The sequence below is a fragment of the Diadema antillarum genome, unplaced genomic scaffold, assembly GCF_040938485.1.
Source record: "Diadema antillarum isolate AM-2024a unplaced genomic scaffold, OU_Dant_1.0 seq00000722_RagTag, whole genome shotgun sequence".
NCBI classification, from domain to species: domain Eukaryota; kingdom Metazoa; phylum Echinodermata; class Echinoidea; order Diadematoida; family Diadematidae; genus Diadema; species Diadema antillarum.
The window spans coordinates 518816-537668 of record NW_027271625.1 but is presented as its reverse complement, the minus strand read 5'-3'; positions in this window follow the sequence as shown (position 1 = coordinate 537668).

Below are 18853 nucleotides of genomic sequence, written 5' to 3'. Positions count from 1 at the left end.
TATTCCAAATGAAAAATAGAACAATGGAAAATAGGGGTCGGTTTTGTACTTTCCTCTGTCTATTGAAACGCAAAGATGGAATTGCTTTTTGAACGTGTTGTGTTTTCAATTAAATGTAGAAAATGGAAAAAATATAATTGAGGGGTTAAATTGCAGTTTGTATGTTCTATTTGAAAAAAAAAAAAAGGTAGAGCAATTTTGGTCAATAATTTTTGCTTTCTACTCGAGTGAAAAGATTGAGTTATCTAGATATACCGCGCTTCGAACTGGAAACTAAACGAATTAACTTGTATCCACATGGAAATCAGACATTGCCATTACACAAGATGAAATTAGATTCTTCATAAAATGTGACCAAAACGGGTTTAGTTGACCAAACAATCATTACACAAACTGCCCATAAACCGAATGAAAAATAGGCTACTGAGCAAATAAAAATAAAACAAACTGGTAATACACCAATAATGTTACTGAGATGAAAAAGAAACAAACAAACAAGTTGACAAAATTGTAATTACTTCATCATCGTGTTAATTTCAAACAAACTTTGTCAGAAGCGTCTTTGTATCGTTTAGCAGAAAATGAGGGATATGTAAGCTATCTTCATTGAATACAGTGTACATGTACCTCAATTTCAATAAATATGGTATATTATAATTCGATAGGGGGGGGGGGGATCATTTCTATAGCTCTCAGAGACGTTACCCGAAGACAGTGGGCTTTATATAAAGGACTATTGTCCCAGAACAACGAGTCATTTCTGACTTTTTATTGCTGCCAACTATTCATATATATTTTTTTTCCAATCTTCACAAACGTCGTCCATTGTCAAGACAAGTATTTCCTATCGAATTCGGACGGATATGGTGTCACATAAGAAGAACCATTTCTTCCAAGGGAACTTTGAAACGGTTACATGCAGATACACTATCTCCACCTAATTTCTCCGCCGGCCCTTTATGCTTTCCCTGATTTCGTTCAAACATTGACAGAAAAATCTTGATATTTATGTCATAATCAACGGAAATTAGGGAATTTTCGAGATGCCATGTTAATTGTATAGGATTTGAAGGCATTATACCACTTGACAAGACAAAAATAAAAGTGTGTCTATAATATCTTCTTCTTCTTCTTCTTCTTCTTCTTCTTCTTCTTCTTCTTTGTCTTATAGCTCCCAAACTCAGTTCTGACGCTGAATGGCCGTCGTACATATTCGCCAATCTTTGCAAACTCATCTTTTAAGTATTTGATATTTCCACAGAATGAGGGGTTGACAAGATTTGAAGTTAGAACACAGGCATTATTTATTGATTTCTTTTGAGAACTCCCTTTAACAGGTTTCTTCCATTTTTGCTCTTATTTGAAGGAAAACTGTCAGGTACAGATTTGGCATTATAACACATCCTGCAAGTCCATCTGTTCTTTAGTAAAAAGGGATAGTGCTTATTGTTATAATGTTCTTTTTTAACCTTAAGATCTGTACATTCGACCTGCTAGCTAATACCCCAATAACATCTTTTCTTCATAATTAAGACACCATGTTTAATGAAAAACCGATTACCCGTTCTTGAGCTGTTGGGAGATTACTAGTAAGATTAGGTCTGTGGTCTCCGCATATTTGGTTTATAGATTAACGTAAAAAATAATTGCTCTTTCAGAACATATGAAAAAAAAAATGACAAGGTAGGCACGTATTTTGAGTCCTGTGAGAGGACGATTTTTGTTAATTTTTACACATTTCAGGTACCGGTACTTGACCTTGGAACTCGAAATCATGACCCCCAAATTTTGCATCGAGTGAAAGAAAGATCACTATCATTGAATGTCAAGTTATGACCCCATACATGTCCTTTGATCTTTGACCTAATGACCCCCAACTGACCCTAAAATTAAATTGTTTCTTTCGCACTTGGGCCAAATCATTAAGACACTTTACTAGTGCACATGGTGGAAATCCGACCACTAACTCTTGAGTTATTGGGAGATTAAGCACATTTTATGTACTTATGACCTCTGTGACATTTGACCTTTGACCTTAATTTTCGTGACTCCCTAAATAAAAATGGTTTCTTCCTCACTTCATTGTTAACACACCCTGAGAGTTTTGTGAAAAAAATGATCCGTTCTTAAGTTAGGCCCTATACTGCATGGGAGATTTAACTTTCTTAATCATTTTAAGATCCACTTGACCTTTGGCCTTCACCCCCAAAGTGATATTTTTTTTCTTACTTCATTGAGAACAAACCCTGGAAGTGTGGTGAAAATCGGTTCAAAATTACCATTACGATCCGCCATGATCAAAACAGCCGCCATTTTCCTGTGGTTCTTGCCCGCTTAAAGCCACCATACATAGGCGATGTCGGCGGATTGTGCGCTCACTTCAGTAGGGAGTGCACGTATACCAGGCGAATGCGTGCGCGCCGGTGATGCTCAGCGATCGACGAACGAGTCTCGGTACATCGCTGTTTTCTAGTGCATCTGACAATATTTGTGGTTGTAAATTCAATTTTGTACGCTGCATATGATCTGTAATGACGGCGCTAGGAAGCTGAAACATGTAAGAATACCGTTAAACAATTTTTATGATCAAATTATATTGTTGTAGGGTCACAATTGTCTTGTGCCCCTAAACTCCAGGCGGGCTTTTAGTGACCTTATCACTTGTCAAACGGCGGTCCATGCAGCAAGAGAAGCTCGCCAGCTGATCAGTGCGTGGTGGTTCATGGGATATCACCCTGGCATACGGCGAATGAGGTACCGATAATATAGGGCCGTAAAGTGCACAATTGCCGCCAAATATGCTTGTGAGTTGAAATGAATGTTGTTTGAATGTTGTAGTATCGATTTTGTGTGTAATTTTGGTATTTAAGTGAAGTATAGGCCCTCAAACAATCACAAAAACTGTTGTTTTGTTTCATTCAACGCGGGTACGAAAATGACACCTGAAGAAACTGGTATCAGGCAGCCGCTGAACAAATTTTTTGAGCGGTCGCTGTCTGTCGCATCGCCTGGTCTGTCGGCCTGCGATTTTAGTCCCACCTCGCAATGTTCGTGCACGCGCAGAAGCGCGTAATGGGCAAATGCACTCCTGCTTTCCTAGATACACCCTATACTTGTTTTATGATAAGATGGAGGTAAAATTGCTATCCCCAATATTCTCAATGATGTCGAAACGTGTCCATTCTCAAAACACCATGAAAATTTATTATCAAACGTGTGTGTGTGTGTGTGTGTGGGTGAGCGCTTGTGTGTGTGTCGTGTGGACGTGTGGGTTTTGCCAAGCCAAACTTATTGCATAATAACAATAACAAGTTACTACTATTCGATACTAAGTAATACTTTGGTGTAGGTTTTATGAGATGGAGCCCCTAATATTAATACAACGTAATACTATAGCTTGTACAAAAAAAAAAAAAAAAAGATTGAATTGACATTTTCTCTCTTTCTCAGTTTCTGCTGGTCCACGTATCTCTCCCTCTCTCTCTCTCTCTCATCTCATCTCGTAGTCTTTTCAATACAATTACCACATTACATGACATCGTATGTCTTGTTTATCTACGTCTTATTTGATAAATAAGTCATACGATGTCCATAAATTTGTCCCTCTCATCCATTCTCTTTCCACCTTCTTGGAAAACAAATCAGAAGCTAGAATCACAGATGAAACAACCAGAGCAGAAACCAACTTCCAGTCGGTCGATCACCAGAATCTTGTTATTGTGATCATGAATGATGAAAGAATGAAATGACTCATGACTGACACATTCTTAATTGTGATGATAAAACATAGACAATGCCTCATAACATCACACTCACAGTCACAGCATTACCGGACTTTTAATTTATCATGTGTACTACGTACTACTAATGATACGCATGACATGCTGTAATCATGGTGATCACATCCTCTCGGTTAACTGCAACCAGACTGAATACAAAGCTCAATCCCACAGACTCACAGTCTAACTGTGTGAAAGACGCCCGGTGGTTACTTCTCAGTAGACGGTTCTACTAGTGCACCGTGTAGTGTAACAGACATTCTCCGCATGCCTACTATACTAATATGATACATGTACAATATTTTTTTTCTTATCTACTTATTTCAGTCACTTATTTGTTTCCATGACCAGTGACCACATTAACACCACCATGCCTTCGGGGCCAAGAAATCCATGAATGCGTACAATTTATGAGCCTGATGGGCAGAGCCAACATAACACGGCCCATAACACTATATTGAGGCCTCAAACCCAGTAGCTTCTGCAAGCATGTAATGAAATTATGCTTCGTGGAACACATATAACAATCTAGACTAAAGGGGATGATTCCAATTATCTCATGGATGATGCGTGGTATTCAATTAGACATGTTTTCATCGATACATTCAACAATAAGGCTGTCTTATAGGCATACATTACATAGCATGCTAGTTTGTCGTTAGCACAACAATGTGTGTACATCAAAATGGGCAAAGGTTTTACCCTCACCTGCCACTATACTTGTGGATTGCAGCATTCAAATAGAACATATACCCTAAGGTCGAATACTTAATTACTGATCACAGTCGTTTCATTGCTAAAATGCTCAAAATCATTTTTTTGCAAGCATGAAGATCAGTGAAGTAAAAATTATGGTCTATAAGAACTTAATGTGCATGCAGTTATACATCTTTGTGAGTACATGTAGCTCACAGTGGTTCATTTACAAATGTATGATGAATCCAAAAGTTCATCAAGTCATTCTAACTCTGTCTTTCTGTATATAATAAATTCACAGTACTGGAGAGTGGAAAGATAAGCACACAAAAAGATTGCATACCAGTATGGCATGTTTCCATTGCTTCATAAAGAGCTGTGTTATTGAAAGAGGAAACCTTTTTTCTCGGTATACTTAATTGATTGCCAATATATATTGTTTAGTGTAAGCTGCAATAAAGACAGGCACAAATATAATCAAAGCTGCAAAAAGCCCTATGTTTGGGAAGTATATATATATATGAATGATTACTGCACAATCTGACCCCCCCCCCCCCCAAAAAAAAGAGGAAAATATGCCAGCTATCTTCAGGAATACAAAAACAAAACACACACTTAGACACACACTCAAAAAAAAGACACACACACAAAGAAAATGGTTAATACTCGGGACACCAATCACACCTTACATACAGTCCCTTGGAAAATGGGCTGAATGGAAAATCTATCCGTACATTTGGACTTGCTCAAAACTTCATTAGTCATTTTCCCATGTACACTGTCAGCATTCTGTGATCATTCTTCTCATTTACTTTGCATGTTTTGCATACATATGAGGGCTGCTCTGTATCCACTGAGCTTTCACAGCATGCTCAAGGATGGTCAGGTCATTGGTGAATCCACGCAGGTCCCGCATTATGGTGTTCAGCTGGACGTGGACGGATTCACCTCCCTGCTCTCCCATGACGCCTAGACCGGCATGCCATCTCCTGAGCCAGGGTACAACATGCATTTCCATGATATGCAGTTTGGGAGTGGTGCTTTCCCCATGGAAGTCGGTTCGGAAGCAGGTGAAGAAGCCTTTTATGTTGTCCTCTGTATGAAGAAAAAGAAAACATGAAAGAAATTCTTATAGAGTACAAGTGATATGAAAACTATTTGGGGGGCCAAAAAAAAAATGTCAAGTTTGCTGTTAGCTTTTATGAAACAGGGGACTTGAATTTTAGGTGTAAGACATGATGAATAATGTCAGAATGTTTAACATGAAAAATGTGCACTATTTATATACTGTATGTTTAAGATTGCACCAAATTATATTCACAAATATATAATACTTTTCTCACCTAATTCATCAATCTCATGATCAGGCAGGAAATACCCGGCATTCATGGCACTGTGGCACCTGCCATACAACTTCAAAATGGCATTGTACTTCACCGCAACAGCCTTGGATTCATCATGGAGTGCTGGACACAGGGACCTCACCGTCTCCTCTACCTGGCCAGTCAGGCGGTCGATATTGGTGGGCTTTGGAAACAGAACAATCAAGAAAATGGTATGAGAATACAGTACTAGGACACTAAGCATTCAAAGCTGCGTTCAAGCTCTTGCATAAAGAGTGGGAGAACACAGATGTATATTGCGATGTTAATCTACCTTCAAACATTTGTGGATGTGGTTGCCAACAAAGCTTTTCCCATGGTACGCCTGACGGTGGACACTCAGATCTTGTAATACCTTCTCCACACCACATACAACTGGTCCACTCTCAATCGGAAAGTTGGCCCTTGTCTTTGACAGAGCAGTTTCCTGAAAGCACAAAGAGAAAATACAGAATTTCATTCATTAAGTTTGTTGCAACATTGTGGAAAAGCTGATGTCTTGTGTTTCAAATAAGTATTTTTTTTTTAAATAAGTGGGGAGATTCATTGTTAGCACTGATTAAGGCTCTATGTTTTCCAATGTCAATGGCATGTCATTACAGAATTATATGAACTGTTTCAAAATTCAAAAATTACTCAGGTAGATTTCCCTGTTCCATTTTTTTTTTCTATTGCATGCAATTTGTAATCTAGAATTACTGTAGTGAATAGGGCCTGCATGTCACTCTCACCACTTCTTTTAACTCCTGCTCTCTCTCAGCAGCTGTCTCCAAAATCATGGCAGGTGGCTCGCTGTCAGTGTACAGTAGACCAATCATGGTGTATTGCTCCTTCAGCTCTGCAATTTCTCTCGCCAGATCATCTCTCTGGAGCTCAAGCTGGGCGTGCTTCACTGCCTCTTGATACTGCTGACGCATTTCTCCGATGACAGATTGTTGTTGAAGTTTGCCTGCCATTGCCATGTCAAGGGCATGACATTCTCTCTCAAATGCAACATAGAGTTTGAGAAAGATGCCCAAGGACAGATGAAGACCGGGTGGGCACACCTATGGATTGAAGAATGCATATAGTGATAGTGATAATACACTACTCATAGGATCATGAGTATTGCAAAAGGGTTAACTGCATCTGCATTTATTTCCTCATGGAAGAAAATCACATGTTGCAAACAAGTGTACATCAATGAATTGTTAGGTGTTTGACATGTTGAATGAAAGATATGATTACATGTATTATAGTAATTTCTTGATTTCTTTCCCTTCGAAGTTATCCTTTGTTTCTTTGCATTATTTTTGCTTTAATACAGGTTTTGATCACATTGACAAGCTGCACATGGTAGTGACTGAGCAGAAGCAATTTGATCTGTCCACCCAGGATCAGTTGGTTCATGCAGTTGATTCACAAGATGTGTTGAAGGTAAAGCTTCATCCTGCCTGCTGATGCCTGCTGATGAAGGATGTAGCTCATCTAGCTTGTCTGGGTTTCAGTGTTCTATATCACACAAATGCATTAATTACCCCGGTATCAATAATAGATGCAATATGCAATTCCTTGTCAGAATTTGAAGGCCAAAGATAAATTCATGTACAGACATAATATCATAAATGATTTGGCTCTGATTGAGTAACATGAAGTTACCTGATCCAAAGGGATGTTGAACACAGGGGGGCGAATGACATTGTAGCACTCCTTGGCGACTGCTTTCTCACGGAACTTTTCTAGGGACTCCTTCATAGTTGCCAGAGTGCGCTCTTCATGGACCTTCTCAGGCACTGCCATGTCCTTCTTTGTTGTCTTGCAATATAAACAACAGTGGCGGCCTAGAACAAACATCACAAGAAGCAATGAGAAATGAGTGGTTAAATTTGCCCAGTAAACAGTTAAAAGCAATATCTTCATTACACTCATTCATACATACAGGGATGTATTAAGGTTGATTTAAGTAGACACATAATGAATGATAAAAAGCAAATATAATGTTGATCAAGTATTTTTCTTTTAATCAATGTGATTAATTAATGTGGAAGCTCTTTGCCTTGTTTGAACTACAAGTAAAACTAGAGATTGTAATTTGTCATCACTGACAAATTAAGGTGATCCGATTTTTTTTTAATCAATGATTCGAGTCCTGATCGTAATAGGCATGACAATACAAGTTTCATCTGTGTTTAGAGACATTGGCCGTGTGAGGTTTGGATTCTCATTTAGAAAAGGGAGTCATATCTGCCATCTTTGGTACCAATTCTGTATACACTGAATAACGAAGATACAGCAACGAATACATATGACCTTTGACCCACCTTTACACTCCCAAGATGGCATCTGAGGAAAAAGTGGTTATTTTGTGAAATGATTCTTGCGACATCGTCTATATTCGTGTGCAAAATATGGCAAAGATAGGACAGGTATTCACCAAGATGCAAAATGCAAAGTCTTAGGTACAACATAAAATCTGGGAGAAATTCACCGAAGGGTAAGTGAGAGCTAGTGCTCGATAAAGAAAAGCATGTCGATTTTCACATTAAAAAAAAATCCCTCCCATAGAGATAACACGTCATAACGAAAATACAGAAAGAAGTACATATGACCTTTGACCTCACTTTGCACACCCAAGATGGCGTCTGAGCAAAAAGTGGTTATTTTGTGAAATGATCCTTGTTACATGGTCTTTGTGTGTGCAAAATATGGGAAAGATAGGACATGTATTCACCAAGATACAGGATGAAACATTTATGACCTTTGACCCTAATTTACATACCCAAGATGGTGTCTGATCAAGTAGTTGTTATTTTATGAAATAATGTACGTGACATGAACTAAACATGTGCAAAATATGGGATTGATAGCCATTGTTGTTGTTCATCTATTGCACAGAAAGTAGTAGAAAGAAAGAAAAATAAAGAAAAAAATATGTTATTTTATAGAAATTTGAAGGAGAAGCATAAAAAAATCAGAAAAAGATAAAGTTAGGAAGGGAGATTAAGACTAACTAAAGAAAAAGAAGAAAAAAAGTGTTTAAAAAAATGAAAAAAAAATATTGGCAGGGGTGAGCCTCGAACCAGGGACCTTAGGATTACGAGTCGGATGCGCTATGCAATGACCTATTTCATGCTCCATAGGCCCTGTGTATTAAGCAAAATGACGCTGCATCGAAGCCACGTGCCATTTTCAACCAAGTTTTTCGACGTGATGCCGACGTCGTATGAAAAAATGAAGGGCACACTTACGATAGCCCAAAGTCTCAGCTACAACATACTAAAATCTGGGAAAAATTCACCGAAGCAAAAGTGAGCTAGTGCTCGAAAAAGAGAGTCATGTCAATTTTCACTGCCAGAAAAACTGCTCTCCCATAGAGATAACACGTAAACTGGTCAAATTCTACAAGGATACATTCAATCCATTTTTACGAGGCGATGACGTCATCCAATCAAAATGTTGTTTTTACATTAATGAAAGAACATTTCATAAGCTACAACATACTGAAATATGGGAGAAAATTGGCAGAGGATAAGTGAGATACGCTCGAGTAAACTTGTAATTTGATGACGTCATTTTGAAAATTTACTTTTTTTACTTTATTAAGAAATTTGATATCTTTTAATCATTTTGTCAGCATTGCCTACCCATGAAATGACATGTACAACTCATCAGCTTTCAATATATGTAAAGAAAATGGGGGGTCACCGTCCATCCTGACGAGTAAAATCGGATTTAAAATTGGCAGTTTTTTGGCATAGTTGCACTGTATATCGCCATTGACGCGCGCGCGGAATTTCAACTTTGACGGCCCCGTATGACGTCATATTGAGTTGGATTGACTTGAAACGTGGTATAAATATTCCTTGACATTTCAGACATGCGATCAAAGTGAAAAAACTGGAAATTTCAATTGCATATGAGCTGTGCGTGCGTATATGCGCGCGCGCGTACGCGTCCGTCCGATTTTTTCAATTTTTCAAAAAATGCTCCAAATGGTCTGAAACGTGTGCAAAAAAATTTTGAGCTCGATTGGAGCATACAAATATTTCAACGCGCGCGTACGCGCACGTTTTAAGAGAAAATATGAATTTTGAGAACATGAGTAGAATGCGCATAACTTTAAATATATGTGACGTAAATTTCATTGAAAAATTCTATTTCATTAATGAGATATGATTGAGAATGTGTTTTCATATAATGACGTCATAGTGACGTCACGGTCGACTGATCACAATGATACATTAGATTTGCCGTCTTTGGGACATGATGCATACATGATATAATTTTGAAATTGACAGGCAGCGGACTTTCTGAGCTAACCTCTGCACAACTTTTGAGGAGAAATAAAGAAGAAAAACAAAGAATCCGTACAGATACAGAAGGTGATCCGAGAGGATACTCGGATCACCTAAAAAAGAAAAGAAAAAAATCTGTCTTCGAGAATTCACCTATCCCAAAGGCTAATTATTTGTCCATTAATTTGCACCTTGTCACACATACCATTTGGTCCAGTGAGCCCATAGATCTTTGTGAGAAACTCGTAGTCACCGAACATAAAGAGCCGGATCTGCTTGCCTCTACACGAGTAGAAATAGATAAATAAAGAATGGAGGGGAAAATCATGTTAAAATCATAAACAATGATATTGTACAGTTAACTGTATTATTTTACTGCTAGTAAGGTCACAGTTATAATCAAATTGCTGATGGATGATGCAATTACATTGTGACAACATTCTATGATTATCTAATGAAACTAAACATGCAAATTCATCTAATAGGCTGCTCAGGCAACAGTATTAGTACCGAATTAATTGTGATAGCTTTTATGTCGTGAAGCTTTCCATTTTATTCCTTTGTATATCTTTCCATTTTTTTTTCCACAGCAAAATGTGTATACATTGAAAAGAACCAACCTCCAGGTTGATTTGCTGAGGTCATCAACCTGCTCATCCAGTCCTTGTAGGGCCAACACCATATTCAGGGCTGAGTCTGGTGCTTTAAAGACGCAGATGGTGTGTGTGTTGAAGAGGCTGTTGGGCCGTGCCACATTGCCAACTTGGACCATCATCTTGAATGTGTCTGCTCCCTTGTCCCCGCCAAGTTTTAGCCATACTTCGCTTGTGGGGATGGCACCATCATGCCAGGTGAGCTGGTTCAATCTGTTGGTTAGATAACATCAATACAGCTTAAGGATGACTAAATGTAATATAATTAATAAATGTCATTGTATTTTACAGTCAACAATGCCTACATTTTTAATGTCAAATCTATATGGACTGAAAAAAAAAATATTTGGACATAGAGAAAAATTGAAAATTATGATGGACTGAAATCAATAGAATATAAAGAGAAAAAGACTTCAACTTCAGTGATTATTCAACTTATGTGAAGTTGATGTAAGCAAGGTTGACTGTATTTTATTATCATATCGTCTAAATTGGATGTGAGGAAGTACATAGTGGCTAATGTGTGAAATTTTCTTCCAAATGATGTGGCCTCAGAATGTTTTGTGAATGTCTTGTAAAATTTATGAGCACTGAAAGAATGTGGTATTTGTCTTATTGCATAAGCCCCCCCCGGTATGGCCGTCATTGGTTACAGTGCTCTGAAGTCGGATTCATCTACAGGAAGGATCTACAGCAGCAGAGGATAACCCAACCATGACGATCTAGCCCTGTCCTACACCATAGTTCTGGAAAAGTAAAAGTAAAGTATTTTTTTTTTTTTTTTGGGGGGGGGGTTATTTACTTCCATATTTATCATTTCTGTTGTTTTGTGTTTCTTTCTTCAAGATAGAGTACCTGGTAATCTATAAAGGAGTGCATTATTTTGTATGAAGACAATTGAATGTGGAAAATACCAAGTAATGTCATGAATCAATGAGAACTTACTCGTTGTATTCATCCAAGATAGAGAAGACTTTGTCTTTGATGCTCTTTACAGTGATGATTGGAGCTCTCCGGATTTCCTGGGCATGTCCCTCTTCAGTGTAGAAGTGCAATAGTTGCCAAGCACCCACGAGATTGTCTTGAATGATGTGTTTGTGAGCCTCTCTCACATCTTGCTCATTGGCAGTAGAAATCTTTCTCTCATAAAGCCATCTAAGCAAAAATAAAAAAGCATGATAATATGCAAATGGTTAACATACGAAAAACATTTTTTTCAATGACAATCAATATTTACACTTCCTCTATTCAGATATATCAGATATCATATCGCATGTTTAAATATTGAAGTGCAATCTAATAAACTGCAGCAATTAAGCCATACTCCTTGTACTAAAGTTACAATGATTAGAAATCACATGATCAGATTGATTGACATTCAGTATGTTTAGTTTGTGTGTTCAACATGATAATATATTAAAAAATCAAACAAACAAACAAAAAAATACACTCTGGTTGTCCCAAGAAAGTGGAAAATTGAGTAAGATGTCACCTTGGTCTTATATTTATATTTATGTCAGATATACAAGTATAAACTAAAGGTGTCCTTTCCTCCTTTTCTGTCATGAATTTCACTCACTTTTTCAGCTTTCGGAGCCTTGTCCAACTCAGGTTGAAGAAACTTTTCAGCTCCACGAGGTCGGTGGTAGGGATCTTCAGCAATGCTCCTCCACTTTGCAGCAAGTCTGTCACCTCTGCGTCGGAACGGAGATGTTTAAGTTCATCAAGCTGCTGACGAGTTGACGAACAGCACGACACCCTTTCTCTGAAGCCAGCGATCTGAAGGGAGCGCTTCCGTAGGGTTGATGTGGCACACTCTTCGCTTGGAGTTTTCGGGTTCAGAGTCTTGGTAGTGATAAAGGGCTGGTGTCACAGAGAGAGAGAAAAAATGTATTTATGTGTGTATACATGTATATATATTTAAATATTGTTTAGGTTCAGCCTACATAAGCCTTAGGAGCAGGTGATTCAGGCAATAATGGCGTAATAATTTTGTATTTTCAAACTTACAGAAAGCAATGATTTAACATTGAAAAGAAGCATGCAGCTCTTCCCCCCCCCCCCCCTCCCCTCCAAAGGATAGTGTTTGTAGCGATAGGTTAAAGGAGGTTTCCCTTGGATTTCCTATGAAAATTCTATGAATGGCTGATCTCAAGCCAAGTAAAAACCAAACTAAAGAAATGAAGAAAAGATGTTTCATATGCTATTTTGGGTTTCTTCTAACATTCCTTGATTTTATCCCATTTTATGTGTGTTTTTTAAAATCTTCTATGTCTAGGGAAATGTGAATAGCAGCATACAGTACCGTGGTATACAGTATATAGGGTCAACATAAAAGAGTTCTGTTTTGAGAACTGGACACAGCATTTTATGGAGGTTATTGTGTTCCTGTATTGTTGCATCTTGGTAATCATTGGGGATGAGAGGGACATAACCTTTTTGAAAGTATGCCTTGATGTAAACTTCACCACTACAAGATCATACAGTTTGTAAATACTCCTAGTGTATTGAAATAGAAAATGTACGCACTAATGTACTACCGGCACTCATAATGTATCTAGGGTATTGTTATGAAGACCTGACTAGAGCCTAGAAGTATGGAATAAAAGGAAGGTAGAAGAAACTATGTCTCTTGAAATTGTTGTTATATTTTGCATCTGTAAAATACAATGTCTCCACTATTTAGGACTTTATACCAAGTTGTGTATTATTTTCTTGCTTCAGATATATGCCTGTATAGATGTATATAGGCCCTATAATATATATATATATATATATATATATATATATATATGATATATATATATATCATATATATATATATACATATAGGCCTATAATAATTTTTTTCATACGTAATAGCACCTATGGTGCAAGTATATTGCACAAGCTCCTTTTTGTCATAAGAATGTTTGTACATGTATGTATTACTGTATAGGAATAGAAATATGACCTTTACCCGTGATTATAATAGATACGCATGTGTACACATTTTATTTGTAGGCCTACTGGATAAAAACACTGTATCAGAGGTTGTAAATATACTGTACCTTTCCAGGCCTCTTAAAGACGGCTGTCCTACCATCGGCTGACTCTGCAAATTTCCTTTTTAAGATATCGCTCCCGATTTTTTCCTCTTCGTCTGGGGTGAGGCAAGTGTGAGTCTTTTGTTTTGAGTAGGTGTGGTCAGTGAGTGATGCATGGGTACAGATGTGGGTGTTCATATTTGCATGGTGAGTTGTCATTTTGCATGTTGTGCATGTCACTGTTACGTTGTTGAGGATGGATGGTATGTATGTTGGTGCTGATGTGATTTGAGTGTAGTGGATCTTCAAATTGCATGTTGGGCACTGTGAATTTACTTTGGCAAACAAAGAACGAGCGCAGTCAACACAAAAGAGATGCTGACATGGCGTTTGTACAGGACTAGCGACAAAACAGTTACAAATGGTGCACACAAGGAATGAGTCGGAGGGTTGCACCACAAAGCCCTCTCTCGTACATTTTGAAGCCTTTCTACCACTCTCTGTCAAACTGTCAAAGAAGGATGACACACTTTGTCCAGGATTTTTCGGCCTTCCCCCATATTTCACCTTCTTTGGCCGCCCCTTTTTTTGTGATTCAGAAAACATGTCACAGGTTGTACAGTTTGATCCTGTCCTTTTGTGTCGTGGCCACCCTGTCACAGCAGGTTGCCACTTGCACTTCTTTATTTCGGCAGCCTTGATATTGGAATAGCAAGCATGGCAAAAATTCCCAGGATGTGAGTCTTGATCATCATCACTCACATCTATGCCCAGCAAATTTAGCACTTCTTTGTACTTAGCTACTGTATGTGCCACCCCCTTTTTCCCCCCTGCCTTCGTTAACCTCTTGCCACAGAACCTGCACAGCTGTGACAGGCAAAACAAATGATGGTCATGCCCCTCCCTATCCATACGGTATACACTGTAGCTGCAAATGAACTCCCTGTAACTTCTCACAAAAAACTCTAACGAATACAAGATCCCTGCAAGTCTGACATGAAAACACCACAAAATCACATGAAACACATAGACAAGTACAGAAAAATTACGAAATGTATGAAATTTGATAATGAAAAATGTGGATTTTTGTTATATAATTACTGTGGAAATGTAAGTGCCTGTGCCCCGTCCGATCGCGAGTACCGGGAGACGGCGCAGGTCGCGTCGGTACGTGGGCATTATGTGAAGTAATACTTTCTCATATCAATGTCAGATACCATAACTACTGATTTTCATGTGAAGTCTTGTATTAAATTTTATACAAATTTCAAAATTCCCGCGATTTCGTTGACGTCATGTGCATTTGTAAACATTCTCGGCGATTTTGTGATTTGAATGGAGTGCGACCTCAACGTCCACAGTGTGCACAGCGGCAAGGAAATGGCAGCGTACACAAAGGGAACACGTACCGTATGCGCGCTTAACGTGATAATTCTCGCTATCGCCAATGACGTAAAAAGTACCCGGATGTGGCTTTTTCGTCAAGATGTAGTGCACTTGGTAGCAAGGGCACTTCCGGCGCGGAGCATAATTTGCACAGCGCTAGCGTGCGCGTACGTGTACCTTACCTATAGCGCAGCGCCGACCACGGATACTAGTCCAGTAGGCCCCTGTACCGCCCGAGCCAGCGAGTGGCCAGGCCTGTCATACTCGTACTCGTACACTGTAGTCCCCTCGATCCGGCGGCCGGCCTTGCATTAGCATGCACCACTGCATGCACGCAGCGCATAAGCTAACACATACCGATACAGCGTACTGCTTGATCATGCGATCGATGTGCACATCACAGATCAGTCATCTCTGCATACGCTGAAAATATGCTGGAAAATATTCACCCACCTGGATATACAGTATATCGTCATGGAATGCCCATCTTTTTTTTATTTGTTCTCTGTCGAAATGTCGCGAATTCAAACACAATCGGGAACGAACAGTGATCTCGAACTTATCCTGTCTCCGAAGCAACTTCTTCCAAGTAAGTACGTACAATGTACGTAGGCACTAGGCCTACTACCTAGTGCTACTACCACTAGTTAAGTCGCGCGTGCACGTACTGCGCTGTGGAGTCACCTGCAAACTTCACCCACGCGGCCACGTCACGTCTCGCATGCCAGTAAGGGTCCTATTTCTGCAGATTTTTTTCATTTATTGTCGTGCGAACAACACATGGCAGCTTCGCAGCAACAACCAATAGTCCTATTAACAGCAATTTCTTAAGAATGGAGAAATTTCAAATCATATTAAAGCTGTAATTCAAGGCGAGAAAACCGGAAGTACACGTAGAATACAATCGGTTGTGTGTGTAAATAGCATTAGTCACGTATCACGCGCGTACGAACGGAAGTGACTTTGCTACCGGACTATCCCATAATGCACCGTAAATGACGCTTAAATCAACATCCGGGTACTTTTTACGTCATTGGCGATAGCGAGAATTATGTCCATATCAATAGCCATCTAATTTTTCAAAGAGAGAAAAAATTACTTCATAAAGTTATTAAAATTAGATTAAAAGTATCAAAATATTCCGTAATTTACAGTAGTATTTTTGTTTTTGTAAGGTCAAGTTCAAGTGGATAGAATTTGGCTAACTTATGTTATTTTTGTGGCATTTCATGATATTTCTTTGCAATACATATTCATCTCATGAATATTCATCAAAAGGTGATATTGAGGAATTTCATTGGCTGTAATTATATTGATTGACATCTGCCTTGATGTGAATGAAATAACAAAACATAACCGAACGATTATTCAAATTTTTGTGCGCGCGCGTGCACAAAATGGCTCCGCCCACTAAGAGCACAGCGTTCCACAGAACTCTTACACATAGAAGAATCACTCGCCACCCGTTTTGTCGCCGTCGCTCGACTCATTGTCACGTACTGTCGGCTAGCGCCAGCCGTGTTGCCATTAGTTTCCATTCGCCATACACACCGCACCCGTGTACCCGCGCGTACGCACTATACACAGTCACAGTTTCAGATGGCAACACGGGTGTCTGTCTTTTATTGAATAAAAAGTGTATTTCTTGATGTGTCATTGAGATGGCAACACGGCTGTCTCTTAATGAAGTAAAGTGCATTTCTGTCGGCTAGCGCCAGCCGTGTTGCCATTACAGTTTCCATTCGCCATACACACCGCACCCGTGTACCCGCGCGTACGCACTATACACAGTCACAGTTTCAGATGGCAACACGGGTGTCTGTCTTTTATTGAATAAAAAGTGTATTTCTTGATGTGTCATTGAGATGGCAACACGGCTGTCTCTTAATGAAGTAAAGTGCATTTCTATATGTGTCATTGAGATGGCAACACGGCTGTCTCCTATGCTATGGAATAAAGTACATTTCTATCTGTTAAATATAGATGGCAACACGGCTGTCGATCTCTTATGAAGTAAAGTGCATAGTGTCGTTGAGGTGGCAACACGGCTGGTTGCATGCTGAGCTGAGCTGGTGATTCTTAAAATTATCTGCAAACATTATGAAAGAAGAGATTGATGAAAATCAGGTCATTGGGAATGGGTATACCGTGTTATTTGGAATTTTCTAATCGTTTTCATATCAAGTCGACCCCAATGACGATTGCTACAGCTACGGCTACGCTGATGATCACCGTTCTTCAGTAGTATCAGTCAGTCTACCGCACGCACACATGCCGGGCAGCGTGTTTTTTTTAGACGGCACAGATTGGGGAAACTAAAAATCTATCGGGGACCCTATCCCTAAACCTAACCCTAATCCTAATCCTAACCCTAACCATCAAACCCTAACCCTAACCCTAACCCTAACCCTAACCCCACCCTAACCCTAACCCTAACCATAACCATAACCAAAAACCCTAACCCAACGTTTTTCCCATAGGTTTAACACGCGCCATGCCCCAATCTGTGCCGTCTTAAAAAAAAACGCTGCCGGGCACTTCCTTAACGGACCAATGAACGGATGGCAACACGGCTGGCGCTAGCCGACAGTGTGTTAAACCTATGGGAAAAACGTTGGGTTAGGGTTTTTGGTTATGGTTATGGTTAGGGTTAGGGTTAGGGTGGGGTTAGGGTTAGGGTTAGGGTTAGGGTTAGGGTTTGATGGTTAGGGTTAGGATTAGGATTAGGGTTAGGTTTAGGGATAGGGTCCCCGATAGATTTTTAGTTTCCCCAATCTGTGCCGTCTAAAAAAAACACGCCGGCGATCCTAATCCTAACCCTAACCATCAAACCCTAACCCTAACCCTAACCCTAACCCTAACCCCACCCTAACCCTAACCCTAACCATAACCATAACCAAAAACCCTAACCCAACGTTTTTCCCATAGGTTTAACACGCGCCATGCCCCAATCTGTGCCGTCTTAAAAAAAAACGCTGCCGGGCAGCGTGTTTTTTTTAGACGGCACAGATTGGGGAAACTAAAAATCTATCGGGGACCCTATCCCTAAACCTAACCCTAATCCTAATCCTAACCCTAACCATCAAACCCTAACCCTAACCCTAACCCTAACCCTAACCCCACCCTAACCCTAACCCTAACCATAACCATAACCAAAAACCCTAACCCAACGTTTTTCCCATAGGTTTAACACGCGCCATGCCCCAATCTGTGCCGTCTTAAAAAAAAACGCTGCCGGGCACTTCCTTAACGGACCAATGAACGGATGGCAACACGGCTGGCGCTAGCCGACAGTGTGTTAAACCTATGGGAAAAACGTTGGGTTAGGGTTTTTGGTTATGGTTATGGTTAGGGTTAGGGTTAGGGTGGGGTTAGGGTTAGGGTTAGGGTTAGGGTTAGGGTTTGATGGTTAGGGTTAGGATTAGGATTAGGGTTAGGTTTAGGGATAGGGTCCCCGATAGATTTTTAGTTTCCCCAATCTGTGCCGTCTAAAAAAAACACGCCGGCGATCCTAATCCTAACCCTAACCATCAAACCCTAACCCTAACCCTAACCCTAACCCTAACCCCACCCTAACCCTAACCCTAACCATAACCATAACCAAAAACCCTAACCCAACGTTTTTCCCATAGGTTTAACACGCGCCATGCCCCAATC